Source organism: Myotis yumanensis, unplaced genomic scaffold, assembly GCF_028538775.1.
Source record: "Myotis yumanensis isolate MYYU_CA2020_CCGP unplaced genomic scaffold, mMyoYum1.0.hap1 SCAF_3, whole genome shotgun sequence".
In the NCBI taxonomy this organism is placed as follows: Eukaryota; Metazoa; Chordata; class Mammalia; order Chiroptera; family Vespertilionidae; genus Myotis; species Myotis yumanensis.
The window spans coordinates 94121868-94144569 of NW_027223754.1; the positions used below are offsets into that span (position 1 = coordinate 94121868).

At 38.1% G+C, this 22702-nt stretch overlaps 1 protein-coding gene and 1 pseudogene across 3 annotated transcripts in view; one reads left to right on the plus strand and one right to left on the minus strand.

Moving 5' to 3' along the window:
• The window catches only part of LRCH1 (leucine rich repeats and calponin homology domain containing 1), a 237921-nt gene that overhangs the window by 115457 nt on the left and 99762 nt on the right, over nt 1–22702 (plus strand). The window lies entirely within an intron of this gene.
• LOC139005077 (small ribosomal subunit protein eS8 pseudogene) lies at nt 2066–5891 on the minus strand (annotated as a pseudogene).

Here is a 22702-nt window from a genome sequence, read left to right on the forward strand (position 1 = left end):
GCGTATTCATACCATTGTATTTGCTACCTGGTACTCACTGAGCTTGTTCAATTTAGGTCACCTGAGAAAGTTCAGAAGGAACAGTGAGCAAATCCAGCAAGACAGGAAGTTTGCTGTCTTTATAGACCGTTAAATTAGTTCAGTGTTTGCTGCGAATGGATCAGTGGTCTGTATTGATGCTCTAATTATAGACAATACAGTGTAACATATGAATGCCCTTGAATAGCCCTGAGGTTAAGAAAAGCAACCATTTTTAGACTTTGGCTAGATTTTGGCTCCTTGTCTTCTAAATCCTTGACTCACATTTGGGTCATTATGAGAGAGAGGGTAGCTCTTTTATCAAATCTATCTGTATTCTAAAAACAAGGTTCCAAAGTTCAAGCCTGAGCATAGCCCTCACTCCACTGGTGTCAGTTGCATTATCTTCATATGCAAAAGGTAGCACCTGATTAGCAAGGTTTGTGCTATGCAACAAATATGCTAAGCCTTAAAATGCAAAATTCCCAATAAACCAGGTATTGCATTAAATTATGATAGATAATGTCAGTTAATTTTTAGTGGGTTTTTTGGGTTCTTTTGGGAGGGAGAGTTGACCACTGGGAATTAGGGATCTTCTGTTGCTCTGCTCTCTTTGCAGTCCCCTTTATTGTTGTTGTTTCTTTTCCCATTGACCCCCCTCCACCCTTTACCCACCCCTCCCAGGCCTTCACCACACTATTGTCTGTGTCTATGGGCTATGCATATATGCATATAAATTCCCCAGTTAATCTCTCCCCACCCACCCCTACCTTCCCTCTGAAATTCATCAGTCTGTTCCATGCTTCAATGTCTCTGAATCTTATTCAGTAGATTCCACATATGAGTGAGATCATGTGATATTTATCTTTCTCTGACTGGCTTATTTCGCTTAGCATAATGCTCTCCAGGTCCGTCCATGCTGATGCAAATGGTAAGAGTTCTATCTTTTTAAACACTGCTGCATTGTATTGCATTGTGTAAATGTACTGCAGCTTTTTTATCCACTCATCTGCTGATGGGCACTTGGGCTGTTTCCAAATCTTAGCTATTGTATATTGTGCTGCTATGAACATACAGAAGGTCAAGAGACATATGAAAAAATGCTCAAAGTCACTAATATCCAAAAGATGCAAATTAAAATGACAATGAGGTATCACCTCACACTTGTCAGAATGGCTATCATCAACAAATCTACAAATGACAAGTGTTGGCAAGGATGTGGAGAAAAGGGAACCCTGTACGCTGCTGGTGGGAATGCAGACTGGTGCAGTCACTGTGGAAAACAGTATGGAGTTTCCTAAAAAAAATTAAAAATGGAACTCCCATTTGACCCAGTAATCCCACTTCTAGGACTATATCCTAAGAAACTGAAACACCAATCTGAAAGGACATTAGCTATTTTTATTAACTCTACCCTGTCTATTTTCCTTGTTTAAAATTTAGTTTAAAAATATAAATTATGAAATATTCCAAATTTATAGAAAACAATGAAATAGGTGCTCAAGTTCCCACCATTCCAGTTTAACAATATGATATTATTTAGTGCTTTTAAAACATACATAAATGTCACACTGCACATAACCATTTGCAATAATTTTGACTTAACGGATATTAATGTCATTTTTTTCAAATCTCCCACCCTTCCATTCACACCTGGGATCTTTATATTATCACACACACAAAAAGCTTCATTCTACTCTAATAGCAACTTCCCAGTAGTTAATTGCTTTTTTAAAAATTTGGAGGTTAGCCCTAACTGGTTTGGCTCAGTGGATAGAGCATCGGCCTGAGGACTGAAGGGTCCTAGGTTCGATTCCAGTCAAGGGCATGTACCTTGGTTGCAGGCGCATCTCCAGTGGGGGGTGTGCAGGAGGCAGCTGATCGATGTTTCTAACTCTCTATCCCTCTCCCTTCCTCTCTGTAAAAAATCAATAAAATATATATATTTTTTAAAAATTTGGAGTTTCTTATCTTGTCATCAGTTTTTGTTTTGTTTTTAAGAATAAAACATCTTCATTACAGGAGCTAATATAGGAGGGAAGAGGATTTATTTGACTTTCTGGGCCTTGATTTTCCTCACATAGAACTCCAACTCTTTGCCCTCTAGCACATAACCATCTGCTTGGACATGTTGGCCTGGTCTTGGAGCAATGCTTGCAAGAAGCTTGCCCTGCTGGAACTGCTCCTCTGGAAGACTGCTGATTTTGGCATACTTTTTCCTTTCATCATATTTCTTCTGAATTTTCTCTGATCATTTTTTGTTTAAAATCTCTTCCTCTTCAGGAGTCAGCTTGACCCCCTTCTTGTGGCGCAGGGGCAGTGCCTAGTGGGACTCATACCACTGTAGGTACAGTGTGCGTTCAATGAGCACAATGCAGTTCTTTACTCGGGGGTTGGTATGGACCAGTTCATTATTGGATGCATCGTAGAGAAGATCAATAATCCTTGTTTTGTAAGTACTACTCTTGAGCCCCAGGAGAAGTTTGCCCACATCCAGCCTCAAGGTTTGATACTTCTTGTTACCACCCCACACACATGGACTGTGTGTATGGGCAAGGGCCAATCTTAGTGTGGGCAGCAGGGTGTCCCAGGTCATATTTTTGTTTCTTATGGTGGGGCTTTCTCTTGCTCCTGGTCTTATGGTGCTTGTGAAATGGGAAATTTGGACTGGAAACACATGGTGTCTCTCTGGGCAGGATGGTTCCCGGGCTCTTTGTCTGGTGGAGTCAAAGAATGAAACCGCGAACGAAAGATGGTATAGCAAAGGTGGAAGTTTATTGAGAAACAAGCACAGACTCCCATGTGGGGAGGGAAAAGAGTCCCACCAAGTCCCTTTTTCCATGGTTTATAAAGGCTGCAGGGTTTTTTGTGCCTCAGTATCCCTTCTGATTGGTCACTATCCCCCTTTGATTTGGTCACTATAGCAACTCCTGAACTCAAGTCTCACGTGAAATATGTGAGGTTCCCTCCTTCTCCCCTATTATTCTCCTATTCCCTCTAGTTTGTAAATGTGTACCTTTTGCTACCCCCAGTTCCCTTATCTTATGGAAATGTAACTTCTGCGGCTTCCAGCTCCCTTGTCTTATGGAAATGTACCCTTTGCAGCTCTGTAGCCCTGTGCTTTTTCCATGGACCCTTTAATTCCTAAAATTTTCTAAACCTGCCTATTTTACCTCTAAAAACGCCTTTCACTTGTACCACTTGTCCCAAAAAATGCCCATGATTTGGCACTGGATAGAAAGAGCCTGCCTCCAGTTTTTATTAAACCAACTTTATCAAGGTATAACTTGTACCCAGTCTTTTTTATAGATTATGGATCACTAATTTTTGTGTAATCAAATAAAGCTAATTTTACTTTAAAGTAGGAATAAAATTGGCAGGTCTGAGCATAAAAGTGTATCACTAAATAGTGATAAATGAAGACTTGGTCTCTTCCTCTCACCCTTTCAATGAAATCAAATATCAGATACAGGCAAGATTCTGCCCTTAATCTTACCCATCTTCTTCCTTCCCCAAAGGTAAATGCTGTCCTACTTGGTGTGTATTATTCCCAAATATATTTTGTACTTTTTCCACATAGCATGTACGTTTCCATAAATAATATGTGCTATTGTTTAGTGCTTTAAAAACAATATTAGTGTCACGTTGTACATAATGGTTTGCAATAATTTCCACTTAACATGTTTTTTTATGCCCCCAAATTTATTTTTTAAATGTCAAAAGCCTATACTATTATTTATTTATTTATATATTTTTAATCATTTATTATTTTTCAATTACAGTTGACATATAATATTATATTAGTTTCAGTTGTACACCCACATAACTTACTAAGTTTTCATCCCAATAAATCTGACCTATCTGACACCATACATAGTTATTAGCTGTAACAACCAGTTTGTACTTCTCTTTTTTTAAAATATATTTTATTGATTTTTTACAGAGAGGAAGGGAGAGGGATAGAGAGTTAGAAACATCGATGAGAGAGAAACATCGATCAGCTGCCTCCTGCACACTCCCCACTGGGAATGTGCCTGCAACCAAGGTACATGCCCTTGACCGAAATCAAACCTGGGATCCTTCTGTCCGCAGGCCGACGCTCCATCCACTGAGCCAAATCAGTTCGGACCAGTTTGTACTTCTTATTCCCTTCACCCTTTTCACCCATCTTTCCAACCTCTTCCCATCTAGCAGCCATCAAAATGTTCTCTGTATCTATAAGTTTTGCTTGTTCATTTATTTTGATTTTTAGATTCAGTTGCTGACAAATATATTTATTGCCATTTTATTGTTCATATTTTTTAGGGTTTCTTTTTCTTCTTAAAGAAGACCCTATTAGGATAATCTAGAAGCTTACATATTGAACTTTTATTTCTCCTGCTTTCTGGTTTATCTAACTAGAAACTAATTTGAGTTTTCTTGCATAAGAACCTATTTCGACTATAGCAGAATGTTAATTACCTTGGAATTGCCTGATGGAGCTGGCACAGTGGTGTCTATAGATTTTGGTTCACCATCTCCCTAAAACATCCGTCCTCTAATCCCAATTCGTATAGGGGAAATGTCCCAAGGGAATATTGATCTGTTACTTTATTTACCTATTCCCGTTTTGCTGTGACATTTTCACCTCTAACAGTTCTGCATGTTCGTAAATAGATTTAGCTTTGCATTAAGTCCATATGCACTGAGAAACTTTTGGGTATAAATGACATTTTTCTTCTGGGATAATAGAAAATATAAAATTCTACAAACAATAGGTAATCTAATTTCAAAATTTATATTATGCTTTAAAAACATTAATAAAATTGGTTCCTGTATGATTTTAATGTTGAGCCTAGTTCAGGTAGAATGGTAGAAAGAACATATTGGAATATGGTTCTCAGATTCTTTAGGGCAAGAACAGAGAAAAGTCGTTGAAACTGATGATGGCTGAAGAGGAGATGTATGGTAGGTATATAGTAAACAGAGTTTTATGATGAATTCCTGGGTAATTGAAAGTGATAAAGAAGTAAAGGTGTAACCAGACAATCAATGAATCCGTGCTGCCTGTCACTACTTAGCCAATTAAGCAGAAACAGGATTGAATCATATATGAGCGTTTATTCCAATACTGCTAGCAGTATGGGAGAGCAGCAGGGCCCCTCATAAGCCAGCTGCTTATATAGGGTAGGACAAGGATTACATGGGGAAGTAGGGATCACAGGCATGGGCAACAAGGTTGTTAATTTTTCCATGATAATAGGCAGTTCTTGAATGAGAATGGTTCCAAGGTTGACTTCCAGGGACATACAACTCCCATCCAGGCCAGAATGTCCTTTCTTTAATAACACAAGGCAATAATGGTTAACAGAGCATGATTAATAGTTCCCATAACCAAAGCTAGTCCATAATATTCTATTTTTGCCCCTACCAATGGGACCTTAAAGCACCCAACTCTTTAAATGTTATTTTCTGTCTGTAATTGTTTAATTTCTTATTTGCCTCTATCTTTTCTCTCACTTATATAGGTCATTTGTATTTTGTTTTGTTTTTCTTTACTCCATGGACAAAAAAGGGGCCACATACTAAGACTGACAAGCTCAGAGGAGGCCAGCAGGGCGGGCCTTACAAACTCAGACCTGAAATAACAGCATAGGATGGTCTGAAATTATAACTTCCTAGCTACAAGTGAGTCATGGTGGGTAGTCAGTGCTAGGCCAGTGTCTTCCTTCACAAAGGTCAGTCTTTACCTTAACTGAGCCTGTCTGTTGTCTTTTTGCATCAATGATAATATACCTTTGGAATGTCAAGGTAATTTCCTTTTTCAGACTTCTCGGGGCACAATTTTCCACCAGTGCAGAGACCACAAAACTCCTCATTATTATTGTTATCATGTTAGTTGTTAACTTTTAACTATCCTGTGTAAAAGAAGTATGTGTTTATTCCTTTTATTTTTTATCCAGTCCCAGAGGTTTCCAAGTTTTGCTTTGCTTTCTCCAGCCTCTTTAATCTATCACCAGTGGATTTTATATTACCTCTTATGTCTCCTCCGATTATAATCCTATCTAATAATAGACAAACATGGTAATTGACCGTACCCTCACTATGCCTCCCATGGGCTAATTAACACAATATGCAAATTAACAGCAAACAAAGATGGCGGCTAATTTGCATACTGCAGGCAAATCCCACTTCGCCGCCCCGCCTGGGGCAGGCGGCAGTGAGATCCTGAGCCGCCGGCCTGCCCCAGCACGGGATCCGGGCCTGCCATGTGTGGCCCAGGGCAGGCGGCAGTGCGATCCTGAGCATCTGCCCACCCCAGCGTGGGATCCGGGCCTGTCATGTGTGAGGCAGGGTGGGGGGGGGCAGGCGGCTGCACTATGAGTGGCCGCCCGACCCAGCTCTAAATCCGGGCCTGCCATCTGCAACTGGGGGAGACGGGGCAGACACCGCGGGATTGGGCGTGCCAACTGCCACCAGGGTAGCAGTCCTAAGCCAGCAGGATCCCAGACTGTGAGAGGGCACAGGTTGGGCTGAGGGCTGCCCCCCCACCCCCCACCACCAGTGCACAAATTTTTGTGCACCGGGCTTCTAGTCCTATATAATAAAAGTCTAATATGCTAAGTGTCCAACCATTTGACTTTTTGACCAGTTGCTATGATGCACACTGAATGATGCACACTGACCACCAGGGGTCAGATGCTCCAACCTGTAGGTTAACTTGCTCTGGGGTCCGGCTGATTGGGACTGGGCGAGATGGGCTAGACACACCCTGGAGCCCTCTTCCAGTCCCTCCCCAGCCCCAATCATGCACCAGTGGGGTCCCTCGGCCTGGCCTGCATCCTCTCGCAATCCGGGACCCCTCGGGGGATGTCGGAGAGCCAGTTTCGGCGATCTTCATGGGCCAGGCCAAGGGACCCCACCACGAATCCATGCACCAGGCCTCTGGTATTTAAATAAGGTGCAAAACTGCCATACTTTGAAGCATTTTCTCAGTCCATTGAACTTTTGCTTCCTGGCAATTGTTAATCAGTTTGGCTCAAATAAACTCATAAGAATTTTTACAGGTTACGTGGATAGCTCACATCTACTTTATTTTTTCATTGTCTAAAGTTTTACATATGTCCCCTTTTTCCCCGACACATCTACTTTAATATTACCGCATTTTAAGACATATTCCCTAATGTTGAGTCATGACTTTTTATATTTTATTTATTTATTTTTTTTAATCCTTACCCGAGGATATGTTAGGGAGAGAGACAGAGAGAGAAAATTGATTGGTTGCCTCCAGTATATGCCCCAACTAGGGATAGAACCCATGACTTAGATATGTGCCCTGACCAGGAATTGAACCCACAACCAACTGAGTTACCTGGCCAGGACTGAGTCATGAATCTTTAAAGGAATTGCTAACTAAAAGGAGAAAATTAAGAAAATTTATCTCTTTTCAGAGGTATTGTATCAGGGCATATAAAAGATGTATGTACATCCTCTAAACGCTTTGAAAGCCAGGGACATATATACACATATCATTATTTTGGCACCTATTACATTGATTTCATGAACATAAAATAGTAACATCGGGCAAGTTTTAAAGTGACCAGGAGGCGGCCATCTTGTTTACTCAATTCTAAAGTCTTTAACTGCTGTTCTGAATATTGGGTTTAGTTAAAACATGTCTTCTTGGAATTGAACTCTTGAAATTGACTTATTTCTCTGGGAGTAATTTTGAGGTAGACTGTTATATTCACCTAAATTTTTTATCTGTAGCTTGTGAAATAGTAGGTGACTGTCATATGTTTACTGACAAATATGTAAAAATTACTGGAAAATACTAGTGGAATCTAATTAAGTTGCAAGTCTTCTAAGATGTTGAGTAATATCATTCACATGATAGTGGGTGGTCTGTGTGAGTTCTTCTTGTCCTCACACTACCACCCCACTCCCAGCCACCCTCAAGCTGGTAGCCAGGAGGAGTTTAGAATATTGTGCTGTCTGTGATCATGATATATGCCCCCTCCACAGCAACCAACATTGGCATTGTAGCCTTTTCATGTCTTTTCTCCCCTCATGAAAATTATAAAATATATTTCTTCTTCAGTTTGGTGAAGAGGCATGATGGACTTATGTTGACTTTTGGCCTTTGAAGGAGAAGCTGCTAGTCCATTTATTTGAAAAAGAAGCGAGGGCTCAGGATGCTGCAAACACACTGCTTTGTGAAAGAACTTCTGAGTTGCCTTCAATCCAATTTATTGTCTATGATAGTTATAAATGGGAGAATATGTCAAAGAAAGCTTATAATCTAGATAGTATATAATCAAATCATGACATTATCACTAACATATAGTGGGGAAATATATATAAATTTCAGAAAATTAAAGAAATACTGTAAATTACTATTAAGCACACACTTCAGATGGACTAATCAAATACAGCACATTCTTAAACAGCTTGAATAAATAGGCAAGTTAATAAAATTATAGATATAAGTACTTGAAAACACTTTCTTTTCTGAAGTACTTAGAATGTCCCCTCATATTTCTATTAAATAGGAATAAAAAGTTGTTAGATGAAGTAGTGCAGAGAACCTGCTTTTCAAACTTTCATAGATTTCATATTTCTATACTTAAAATTAAACATGGTCTCACTGTATTAAAAATTTCTTTTTAAATAAATCACATGTAAAAATTACTAATTTTGTATATTTCAAAGTAGGAGAGATGCCATATGGGAAACATTTACCATTGAGTATACCCTCTGGGATATATTGTGTATTCCAGCAGTGCAAAGCCATGAATATTTGATGCTGATAGTGATAATGATAGCAACAAAGATGATGGTGGTGGTGATATGTCACTGCCTACCCAACTTCTTGGCTGAGAGGCTCTCTCAGGGATTTTATCTTTAAATGTCAAATGGTTTCTTGGTGTCAGGAACCCAATTCCTGTCTTAGACTAGATATGGGCTTAATTAGCACATGTAAAAAATATCTTCAATGCAGTTAAAAACACATTTTCTACATTTTTTCACATGATCGGAATATCATATTTGTGGAAACATTAATTTATTGTTGCTTATGTAACTGTGCTTGAAGGATCTAGGCTTTTAATCTTTGCTTCTTGGTGTTTGCTACATTAAGTTATGTTAGTTTATGTGCCATTGTGTCCTTTCCTGTTACAAAGTGTCTTAAACCAAGAAATGTGGCCAGGAACAATAAAAGTGATTAAGCAAGACTTATTCCTATAGAGGAACAAACATTTTGAACCTGAATTACACAGGAAAGCCTCACAAAGTTTAAAATCTATTTTAAGACTTTGGAGAGGTTGCTGTTGATGAGACTCGTGGAAAAAAAAAAGTACCTTAGGAAAATAGACTAACTCGGGGTAGCAAAACTCTTGGCAACCTTAGGGGTGTTGTGATTCTAAGAATAGGGACCTTGGCTTTAAAGTTTCATCTCAGAGAGATTCAGGAATAGAAGGTGCCAACAAATGAAAGTTCTTTACAGCCTTTGATCATGTTGTTTCCAGAACTCTCAGTGACTGATTTTACTTTCCGAGAGTGAAATACACAGCCAGGAGCTGGTTTATTGATTAGAACCCCCTATCTCTCTGAGACATTGCCTGTAAAGAAGAGAACAGTTTTTTGAACAAAGTGCTATCACACCATAAAAAGGAATCTGTTTTGGCTGCTTTTTCAGAAGTTTGGCATCCTTTTTGGCTGCTAAACAATGTGCAGAAAGAGCCAGCTTCCTGATGGCTGCCTAACCTGTATCTCCACATTCCTGTGGGAGTGGTCATTCTGGGAAATAATCTTTAATCCTCAGAATGTAGCTCTGTTTGAGGATTGGAAGAAGCATTCTGTAAACTAGAGTTGTGGTAGATAGTACAAATTTTATATTTTTTGTTGTGAATGAAAATTATTTTTCATTGTTTCTAAGAATTTAAATTTTACCCCTAAGTCTCCTTGCACTGACATTTCTGAAGAAAGTTTCAATTATAAGATAGCATTTCTTCTTTCTGTAAACCGATAAAATTGATGATGTCTTCCTAACATGGAAAAGGTGAGGATTTTTGTTCAATTCAAGACAAACTTGTAAATTCTACATCTTTTAATGAAGATCTTATCTCATTCCAAGGAAAAATGAGAATACTTTATATATTTTAGAACTGGCTTTTGGTAGCTAGATTTTCTTATGAAATGACAGATCAACAGGAGGACACTAAAATTCAGGTATTTGGAATATTATCTTAAAATTTGAAAATATTTTTGTCCAATGTTAGAGTTAGCAATGGCCATCAGGGTATGATCTAAGCCTTGCCTTTTCTCGTGTGCTTCCTGGGCATTTGTTTTTAAAGTGGAACCTTATCAGATCCCATTTCTTTTAATATATTTTAATATAGCCTATACATGGCAAGGTTTTCAAAGAGGGTTTTTCCATTATACACATCACTGATTACAGAAGTTGTTTAGATCAGTGTTTGTATTGGAAAAAAAAAAAAAAAAAACAGAGAGATACAAAAGGGACATTATGACTTTGATAGCTAGATCACTGTTTTCAGTTCTGTTTCTGATCTTAATAGAGTTTTTGAGATCTTTGTGCTGCAGATTTGCTTTCTTAAAATGGAGTGAAGACACTCCTAATTTACTGTAAAGTTTTTTCTTGTTTATAGTAATACTCAAAGTTTTTTCTGCAAACCCAAAATGATCAACCTGCAAATTACATTTATTTTTCTAACTAGACAAACAAAAGCCCTTTGAAACATTGCCATTTTATCAATAATCAACTTCTTATATTTCCTCTTACACAGTGGTTCTCAACCTTCTGGCCCTTTAAATACAGTTCCTCATGTTGTGACCCAACCATAAAATTATTTTAGTGCTACTTCATAACTGTAATGTTGCTACTGTTATGGATCGTAATGTGAATATCTGATATGCAGGATGGTCTTAGGCGACCCCTGTGAAAGGTTCGTTCGACCGCCAAAGGGGTCGCGACCCACAGGTTGATAACCACTGCTCTAACAGCATTGTAGTTTACCAAGTTCATAACAAGTACTGTACATAACAAGAGGGAAAGAAAGAAAAAAATACCTTAGATGCAGGTGGGAATTTGAAATAATCATTTTTGAGCCCTTCAACAGTCTTTACTTTAGATAGAAAATAGCAAAGTGATTTAATAGGTCACACTGTTTCATAAATACAAATAATAGAAATTAGTGGAATTTCTTGGCATGTTATGGCTTGCTCAGCACTTCCACATTTGTTATCCTGTTTAACATTGTGCTTCATTGAATTACATACTCATTAAGACAGTGTCATGATCATAAAAATATTTAGAAAAATTTCCAAGAGACCAACTAAATATTTAATACAGGAAGGCCTTTGTAATTTAAAGTTTTTACCGTATTTGTAATTGGTTCCCCATTTTAATTCATAATACTGTAAATTTGTACATTGTTTTCCTTTATTCATTCAGAAGTTTGTCTTAATTTTATATTTAAAAAAAAATCGCCCTAGCTGGTTTGGCTCAATGGATAGAGCGTCTGCCTGCGGACTGAAGGGTCCCAGGTTCGATTCTGACCAAGGGCACATGCCTGGGTTGTGGGCTTGATCCCCAGTAGGGGGCATGCAGGAGGCAGCCGATCAATGATTCTCTCTCATCATTGATGTTTCTATCTCTCTATCCCTCTCTCTTCCTCTCTGAAATCAATAAAAATATATTTTTAAAAAATCACTTTTGATGTTAGTTACCATCCTTTTGGGTTTTTTATTTTCTATTTCTTTCTTTAAAAAAATTTTTTTTTATTGATTTCAGAGAGAAAGGGAGAGAGAGAGAGAGAAATAGAGAGAGATGGAAACAGCAATGATGGAAGAGAGTCACTGATCCTTGGCCTCCTGTACACCCCCTACTGGGGACCGAGCTTGCAACTGGGCATGTGCCCTTGACCGGAATCAAACCTGGGACCCTTCAGTTCATAGGCCAACACTCCATCCACTAAGCTAAATCAGCTAGGGCTTTATTTTCTATTTCATTAATTTCTGATATATAAATAAAATATAAATTTTATTTCTCATTGCTGTGGTTAGGAAGTCCAGGACTATGTTCAATAAGAATGGTGAAAGTGTATAGCCATCCTTGTCTTATTCCCAATCTTAAGGGAATACTTTTAGTTTTGACCCATTGAGTATACTGTTGGCAGTAGGTTTGTCATATATGGCCTTTATTATGTTGAGGTATGATCTCTCTATTCCCACTTGGCTGAGAGGTTTGTTTGTATTTTAATTTATAAATGGGTGGATTTTATCAAATGTCTTTTCTGCATCTATTGATATGATCATGTGATATTTATTCTTCATTTTGTTTATGTGCTGTATCGCATTTATTGATTTGCAGATATTGTGCCAACCTTGCATACCAGGAACAAATCCCACTTGATCGTGGTGTATGATATTTTTAATGTGCTGCTGGATCCGATTTGCAAATATTTTGTTGAGGATTTTATCGTCTATGTTCATCAGGGTTATTGGCCTATAATTTTCTTTTTTTGTAGTGTCTTTATCTTATTTTGGAATTAGGATAATGCTGAGTTCATAAAATGAATCTGGTAGTCTTCACTCCACTTGAATTTCCTAGAATAGTTTGAGAAGGATAGGTGTTAGTTGTTCTTTTTGAAAAAAAAAATATATATATATATATACTAATTTTTTTTTTTAGAGAGAGAGGAAGGGGAGGGATTGAGAAATAGGAACATTGATAATAGAGAAACAGCAATGATCAGCTGCCTTCTGCATGTCCCCTACTGGGGATCGAGCCTGCAGGTGACCTCTTGGTTTATGGGTTGATGCTCTACTGCTGAGCCACACCTGCCTTGCGTTAGTTGTGCTTTGAATGTTTGGTAAAAGTAAACTGTGAAGCCATCTGGTCCAGGACATTTTGTTGTTGGAAGTTATTTTATGACTCTTTTAATTTCATTAGTTGTAATCTATCTATTCAGATTTTCTTATTTTTACTGATTCAGTTGTAGAAGATTGTATGTTTTGAGGAATTTATCCATTTTGTCCAGATTATCCAATTTATTGGCATGTAGTTGTTCATAACATTTTCTTACAATCGTTTGTATTTCTGTGGGGTCAGTTATTATTTCTCTTTCATTTCTGATTGTATTTATTTGGGTAGTCTCTCTTTTTTCCTTTTTTAAAATCCCCACTCAAGAAGAAGGGATCGAGGGGGCGGGAAGGAGAGAGAAAGAGAGAGAGAGAGATAGTGAGAGAGGGAGAGAAAATGTTGATCAGTTGCTTCTCATACATTCCCAGACTAGGGTTTGGACCTACAACCTAGGTATGCGCCCTGACCAGTAATTGAACCAGCAACCTTTTGGTGTATGGGATGATGTTCCAAGCAACTGAGCCAACCAGCCAGGCCTCTTTTTTTCTTAATGAATCTGGATGAAGGTCTGTCAATCTTGTTTATCTTTTCAAAGAACCAGCTTTTCGTTTCATTGATCTTTTGTATTGCTTTTTTAAAGACTATTTTGTCTATATTTGCTCTGATCTTTTTTATTTCCTTTCTATTACTCACGTTAGGCTTTGTTGTTTTCTAGTTTCTTTAAGTTAGATTGTTTATTTGAGCTTTTTCTTGTTTCTTGTTTCTTGAGGTAGGCCTATAACAGCTATGACTTTCCTTCATAGGGCTGCTTTCACTGTGTCACATAGATTTTGGGTTGTGCTCACATTTTCATTTGTTGCAAGGTATGTTTTGATTTCTTCCTTGATCTCATTGTTATCCCATTTATTGTTTAGTAACATGTTATTTGGCCTTCATGTCTTTGTGTGTTTTCCAGTTTTCTTCTTGTGATTGATTTTTAGTTTTTTATCATTATGGTTAGAAAAGATGCTTGATATGATTTCAGTCTTCTTAATTTATTGAGAGTTTTTAATGTCCTAACCTATGGTCTCTCCTAGGAAAAGTTCCATGTACATTTGAAAAGGATGTATATTCTGCTGCTTTGGGGTGAAATGCTCTGAAGCTATCCATTAAATCCATCTGGTAAAATGTGTCATTTATGGCTACCCTTTCCTTGTTGATTTTCTGTCTGAATGATTAATCCATTGCTGTCAGTGGGGTATTAAAATCCCCTACTGTGAATATATTACTTTCAATCTCTCCCTTTATGTACATCAAGATTTGCTTTATATATTTAGGTGCTCCTTTGTTGGGGGCATAAATGTTTACAATGATTATATCACCTTGTTGGATTGCTCCCTTTCTCATTATATAGTGTCCTTCTTTGTCTCCTACTATAGACTTTGTTTTACTAGTAAAGTCAATATTATCTGATATAAGTATTGCTACCCCAGCTGTTTTTTCATTTCCATTTTCATGAAATATCTTTTCCATCCCTTTACTTTTATTCTGTGTGTATTTTGCACTCTGAGGTGTGCCTCTTGAAGACAGTGTATATATGGGTCTTGTTTTCTTTTTTCTAATTCTTTATTGTTGAAAGTAATACATATGTCCCCTTTTCCACTAATTGTCCTCTCCCGGCCTGCCCCTGCCCCACAGCCCAGGCCTTCACCCCCTATTGTCTGTGTCCATTGGTTATGCTTATATGCATACAAGTTCTTTGGTTGATCTCTTACCTCTCCACACCCCCCTACCCATCATCACCTGCCTTTCCTCTGAAGTTTGATGGTCTGTTTGATGCCTCTGTGTCTCCGGATCTATTTTTGTTCATCAGTTTATGTTGTTCATTATATTTCACAAATGAGTGAGATCATGTGATATTTATCTTTCTCTGACTGGCTTATTTCACTTAGCATAATGCTCTCCATTTCCATCCATGCTGTTGCAAATGGTAAGAGTTCTTTCTGTTATATAGCAGCATAGTATTCCATTGTGTAGATGTACCGCCATTTTATAATCCACTTATCTGCTAATGGGCATTTAGGCTATTTTCAAATCTTAGCTATTGTAAATTGCGTTGCTATGAACATAGGGGTGCACACATTCTTTCTGATTGGTATTTCTGATTTCTTGGAGTATATTCCTAAGAAGTGGGATTATTGGGTCAAATGGGAGTTCCACTTTTAATTTTTTTGAGGAAACTCCATACTATTTTCCATAGTCTGCATTGCCACCAGCAGTGTATGACTGGTTCCCTTTTCTCCACATCCTTGCCAGCACTTGTCATTTGGGTCTTGTTTTCTTACCCATTCAGCTACCCTATGTCTATTGATTGGAATATTTAAACCATTTACATTTAAAGTGATTATTGGTAGGTATGTATTTATTGCCATTTTATTCTTTTTAACTATTTTTCTGTGTTTTTCCCCCCTTTTTTCTTCTTAAAGAAGATTGTTTAACAATTCTTATAATAGTGGTTTTGTGGTAAGCACTTTGTTTCTCCTTCAATTATAAATGTTGTCCTAGTGAGGTAAAGTAGTCTTGGTTATATAGGTCATTGCTTTTCATCACTTTCAATATTTCATGTAAATCCCCTCTGAACTGAAACGTTTCTGTTAAAAAAATCAGCTGACAGTCTTATGGGAGCGTCCTTATAGGTAGCTAAGTATCTTTCTGTTGCTGCTTTTAAGATTCTCTGTTTTTAAACTTTGCCTTTTTAATTATGATGTGTCTTGCTATGGGCCTCTTTGGATTCATCTTGTTTGGGACTCTCTTGGACTTGTGTATGTTTTTCCTTCACCAGGTTATTTAAAGTTTTCAACCATTATTTCTTCAAATTATTTCTCCATCTCTTACTGTCTTTCTTCCACTATGATGCCAATGTTGTTACACTTCATGCTGTGCCAAAGTTTCCTTAAACTATCCTCAGTAATTTTTTTTTTTACTTTTTACTGCTCTTATTTGGGTGTTTTCTGCTACCCTGTCTTCCAAATCACTAATTTTCATCCTCTGCTTCATCTAACCTACTGTTTATTCCTTCTAGTGTATGTTTCATTTCAGATATTGTATTTTTCATTTCTGACTGGTTCTTTTTAATGGTTTGTATGTCCTTTTACCAGCTGTGTAGTTTTCACTAAGCTGCTTGAGCATCCTTATAACCTTTTTTGTTTTTAAACTCTATATCTGATATATTGATTCCCTCTATTTCAGTTAGCTAATTTTCCAGAAATTTCTCCTGTTCTTTCATTTGGGGCATGTTTCTTTGTCTCCCCATTTTGGCTGTCTCTTTATGTTTGTTTCTACATATTAGGTAGATCTGCTATGACTCCCAGTCTTGGTAGCATGGCCTTATGTAGTAGGTGCCTTCTGAAACCCGATGTCACAGTCTCCTTGATCACCTGAGCTGGGTGCTCCAGTAATGTCCCTTGTATGTGTTTTGTTAGCTCTCCTCTTGTAATTGAGTCTTGATTGCTATTGGGCACTTTGTTCATGGTGTTGACTCTCAAGATCGCTAATTGTGAGAATCAACCCAGATCAGTGTTCAAGCTGCTCTGTAGGTGCTGACCACAGGGAATTCACCTCAACAGGGTCTTTTGCCTGCCAAGATCTCCTTTTTGATATGCTGATTGTGAAACCAATTGGATTCTTTTTATGTTGTCTGAAGCTGACCACTGGGTGTGTTTATTCTGGGGTCTCTTGGAAGGGACTCTGGTGCAGACACTGTGACTGGCCTTGGGCAACCTGTTACAGCTACAAAGCCACCCACAGTTTGTGGCTGCCTCTCCTGGGACTTGGCGTATGTGGAAGGACCAATCTATGCATCAAGTCTATTTTTTTTTTTTACCAGCTATGGGTCTAGGGCAGCCGTGGGCAAACTACGGCCCACGGGCCAGATCTGGCCCGTTTGAAATGAATAAAACTAAAAAAAAAAAAAAAAAAAGGCCGTACCCTTTTATGTAATGATGTTTACTTTGAATTTATATTAGTTCACACAAACACTCCATCCATGCTTTTGTTCCGGCCCTCCGGTCCAGTTTAAGAACCCATTGTGGCCCTCGAGTCAAAAAGTTTGCCCACCCCTGGTCTAGGGGCAAGTCGGCAAAATTCCCATGGCACCCCAAGATCTGCCTCTGCCTGTCTCCATCTGCTGGCAGCCTGTTCAGCTCAGTCACTGAAAGGGCCTGTGGTGGTACTCAAGTTGCATGAGTAAGGTTTCAGTTAGTTACCAGGTAGGGGCGAGTGGTGTTCATCAGATTGGTACAGGTTCAAACTTGGTGCCAGTGTTGGGTTTGAGGCCACTCAGCAAATGTCTGAGGGCATACCACATCTAGTTGCCACCTGCTGGGTGCTCACACCTTTGTGGTCGGTCAGAGTCTCAGAGAGTTGTCAGGGTGAGGCCAGCAGAGTTTATCAGGCTCAAACATATCAAGATTTGGCTGTGTGAAGGGAAAGCTTTGCACCAGTCTGGCTTGCGAGGGAATATTGGTCCTTGTCCTTGAGCCACACAACTCAGTCTGTCCCAGATTTTGCCAGGAGTTTGATTTCATCAGGGCAGGTCACCTGGAGTCAGGAGGATAGGATTTGTGGATCTCCCATGACAGGGAGGTGCCAGTCAGGCTTGGGGGAAGGTGGGGAGAGTAGCCCCTACCCCAGAACCACACCACTCAGTTTGTCTCAGATTCTTCTCATACCTCAGTAGAGCAGAGCCACCAGGAGTTGGGAGGGTAGGCCACTGGGAGCCCAAAAGGTGGGCCTAGTGGATCTCCTGTGTGGGAGTGGCACCACTGGTCAAATTCATTGGAAAGTGGGGGAATGATCCTTGACCCAAAGCTACACAGCTCAATCACTGGCACCCTTGAGTCTGCCAGGACCACCATACCCTGGCCCAGGCAGCTGGCTTTTCCACAGGGTGCAAGCTTTACAGGGTTGGGCAACAGGGAATCTAGAGAGTAGGGCTATTGCATTCCCCCACCTGATGCCCTGTGGAAAGGAGTGCTACACCCAAGAACTATGTGTCCGTAGTGTAGGAAATGTACGCAGCACAGGAATTCTAGTGGCTGCTCCTTCTCCTTTCTCCCCAGCCAGAGCCACAAATCCCAGTCACTCCTCAAGTGACTCTAGTCTGCTTTACCCTCCCTCCACCACAGCCCAGGGTACAACGAGATTCTTTTGCATTGGCCCTTTCAGAGAGCACCTGTGTCTCTAACAGATTCCTGTCTCTCCTTGATGGACAGAATGCCCGCCGCTTTTCACAGCCAGATGTTATTTGGGTGCCTCTTCCTGGTTCTGGTGCACTGCGCTGAGGAGCCCAGTTTGGGCTTGAGACCCTATGTTTCTCATGGGGGATCATTGCAGCTAAGATATTCCTCTGGAATCTCAGCCACCACCTGTGGGAGCGAGGCCAGACCTTTTCACGTCTTCACCATTCCCACCATTCTCGATGCAGCTTCTTCTGTAAACCCTTGCTTATAAGATTTCTGATCAGCTTGTCTTCAGTTGGTTATTCAGGTTGATTTCTCTGTATTTTAATTGTAATTCCAGTTTGGTCCTGGGAGGAAGTGATTGTAACATCCACCTACTCCACTGCCATCTTGGATTCCCTCCCAATGTGTTATTTTAAGACGAAGTTACAAGCCAAGTATTTTGAGGCCAAATTCAAAATTGTATGTCTTCCTGGTGAATTTCAGGTTTTGTCATTGTGTGGTGGTTCACTGTATCCCTAAAATGGTTTTCTTGACATATTTTATATAAAATTAATACTTTTACCTTAGTTTTCTATTGCCCTCATCTATCTTTTTCCACTCATTTATTTTCAACCTCTCTAAAGTTTTAGGTGTGTCTCCAAATAAATATAGATAAATTATTTTAAAAAGCAATCTGATTATCTTTATCTTATGATATGTGAATTTAAGCCATTTACATTTGTTATAATTACTTGTATATGTGAATTTATATTTTCCTTCATATTTTGTGTTTTGCTTATCAAGGTTCTTTGCTTTTTTTCCTGCCCTTTCCTACCTTCTATTGAATATTCTGAGTTTTTATTCTAATTTTCCTCTTCCTTTGTTTAATCATTATATTTTTATACTTTTAGTAGAGAAGTTACCTATAAGTTGTTAATAAAGTTCTATAGGTAAAAAATATCTCTTTTATCCTCCCAAAATAATAGCATTTATAGAAAGCTTAAACTGCAAGCTCCTCTCTCTAAACTTAGATTATATTTTTATTCTTTATTTTAGGTCCTTGCTTTTAGTCAACTGATTATTAGTAGTCACCCATATTTTTTTCCAGATTCTTTGCTCGCTCTTCCTTTTTCATCTCACTCATTTTAGGGTCTACTTTCCTTTATGACATGCATTTTTAAGAAGTTCATTCAGTGAAGGTCTGTTTGTGGTAAATATAGTCTTTTTCTGAAATGTCTTAATTCCCCACCCCCATTATTGAAAGAAGTTTCAAATTATTAGTATAAAGTTCTAGGCTACATTAATATAAAGTTTTAAGTTGGCAATTTTTCTATTGTATTTAAAGACATGTTTTCTGGTCTTTGTTTTGCTACAGAGAAACTCTTTGCTAGTCTAAATATTTTAGGTTTGTAGAAAATCTTCCATGTTTTTCCTTTTTATTTTTTCCCATATCTTCTCTTTGTCTTTGGTACTTTTGAACTTTATGTGTTATATATACATTACATTAATTTGACTATATACATTACATTAATTTGACTATATACATTACATTAATTTGACTTACCTTCCTGAGTATGAAGATTCTCATCAGCTGTAGAAAAATTTTAGTCATTATCTTTTTTAATATTGCTCTGTCCTCCATTTCTCTATTATTTCTATCTTCTTTGGGTATTCCCTGTTAGTTATATGTTGGACATCTGATTCTATTTTTCACATTTCTTATAAACTCTTTTATAGTTCTTATTTCTTTACATTTGGGGTGGTTTTCAAGCACAAGAATGCCTTTAAACATATTGAGAGTGAAAGTTCAGTAATTCTTTGAATGCAAAAAATTATGGTGCTATCGGATTCCTTAATTGAAAAGACTCTTTGTGAGTGGATATGTGGCAAAAGAATTTGTAGCACTACACATTTTGACTTATCAATGAAATATTATGCACTTTCTAATTCTTATAATAATATACTTTTTTCATTGACTGAAAAAACTTGCACTGGATACTAAATTTCTGTTAGTTGTTTTAGTTATTTGATTGCAAAACTGGATGAGAAATAGTCTTGAAGCCTAGACACATTAAATTGGAGTTTGTGAAAATTTGATTTCATAATTTTCAATCCTTTTTTTGTTGAACTTTGCCTTTTCTGTCTTGTTAGCATCCTGCAATCCTACTTCCCTTAAATTAAAGGCCACATGGAATTAGAGCTTTAGGCAAGTGGGTTTTGACTGCAGTCTGGGGGCATAATAGCCAAACCCAGGCTTCACTTTAGTTCCTTGGTGTTCTTATTTGCTTATTAGTAACAATTACAGTAACTGGACGAATGAAAAAAAAAGTTTTTATAAAAGTTGCTTTTGAAAATGGGCAAAGGATCTAAATAGACACCTTTCAAAAGAGGACATTCAGAAAGCCAAGAGACATATGAAAACATGCTCAAAGTCACTAATCATCCGAGAGATGCAAATCAAAACAACAATGAGGTACCATCTCACACCTGTCAGAATGGCCATCATCAACAAATCAACAAACGACAAGTGCTGGAGAGGATGTGGAGAAAAAGGAACACTTGTGCACTGCTGGTGGGAATGCAGACTGGTGCAGCCACTATGGAAGGCAGTATGGAGGGAGGTTCCTCAAAAAATTGGAAATGGAACTCCCATTTGACCCTGTGATCCCACTTCTAGGAATATATCCCAAGAAACCAGAAACACCAATCAGAAAGGATATATGCACCCAGATGTTCATAGCAGCACAATTCACCATAGCTAAGATCTGGAAACAGCCTAAGTGCCCATCAGTAGATGAATGGATTAGAAAACTGTGGTACATCTACACGATGGAATACTATGCTGCTGTTAAAAAGAAGGAACTCTTACCATTTGCAACAGCATGGATGGAACTGGAGAGCATTATGCTAAGTGAAACAAGCCAGTCAATGAAGGAAAAATACCACATGATCTCATTCTTTCATGGATAATTAAGACCATTACAAACTTTTGAACAATAATAAATACAGTGGCAGAGCTGCCTCAAACCGATTGTCAGACTTCAGTGGTAAGGCCAGGGAGGGTTGGGGGACAGGAGGGAGGGGAGTAAGAGATCAACCGAAGGACTTGTATGCATCCATATAACCATAACTAATGGACATAAGACACTGGGGGGTAAGGGAGGGCAGGGGCTTGTCAAGGGTGGGGGGGAAAAAAGGACACATATGTAATACCCTTTGTAATGCTTTAAGCAATAAAAAAAAAAAAATTATATGATAAAAAAAAAAAAGTTGCTTTTGAGCCAAAGCTGGTTTGGCTCAGTGGATAGAGCATCGGCCTGCGGACTGAAGGGTCCTGAGTTCGATTCCGGTCAAGGGCATGTACCTGGGTTGCGGGCAGATCCCCGGTAGGGGATGTGCAGGAGGCAGCTGATCGATGTTTCTAACTGTCTATCTCTCTCCCTTCCTCTCTGTAAAAAATCAATAAAATATATTTTTTAAAAAAAGTTGCTTTTGAGAAAAAGAGACACAATATTAGTTTCTGGGTTTTTTTTGTTTTTTTTTTTTAGTTTCCAAATCCAGATCTAAATATATCACTTCATTTCAAAAGTAATAAAAAATGCTGCAGTGGCTGGGAAGTTGCAGAATATGATGTTAAAAATATTACCCTCCTTTGGAAAGGAATGCTTGTGCTTGGAAAACTCAGGGAGGGAAAATATTGATAAAATAATGCAGCCAAGAATTTCAAATAGCAATTGTTCATGAAAAAAGATATTAGGTGTTTAAGAGACAAAAGGTATGGACTATCAGGACAGATAGAATGATAAACTCTCTTTGAAGGGTGAGATCCAAATTATCAGAAGGTTTGGTCATTTTTAGAGTTGGGTCATATGGAACTGTTATCTATTAACCACTGTTCATGAATAGAGTATAATTGATCTGAAGAAAACTTAACCCACCAGACTCCATATGAGTATATAGTCAGTACAATGTCATTTCCGCAAAATACATTCTGTAGAAAAGTATTCTGGTAGATGTTAGTAGGTATGCTTTTTAAAAAGTTTGGGTATTGTGCTAATCGATATTGTGACTCTCCAAGTGACACGTAACTCTTCTCTTTTTTTGGTACTACCTATTACCATGCCTTAAAATAGTGTTTTTTAGAACACCAGTTTGTAAACACTGACTTAGAAGAATATGTATCACTCAAAGAATCCTCCAGAACTCATATCTAAAAAAAAAGATGAGGTTAAAAAGTATGTATCTTCATATGTCATATTCAAAGGCCAAGTAATCTGTATGTACTGAATGTATTGAAAGATAAGCTTAAATAGAAGTAGAAAAGAGAAAGGCCCCGGAAATACTATAGCATAAAGTGTATTTCATAGAGCTGTCATTCAGGCTGATTTATTTTTTATTTAGCATCTTTTAAATATACATAAATATTCATTTGTTCCTGCTGATTACAATATGTAATTTATTTCAAGAAAAAAGTTTAGTACTGAAGAATACGAAAAATATTTCCATCGCTCACCAGTAATCAGATTTAACACTTGTTAATTTTTTATGACATTTGCTCAAGGTGTTTTTCTTTTTCTTCCCAGCTCCTTTCTTTATAGGATTGAAGTTTTCTTGGAGG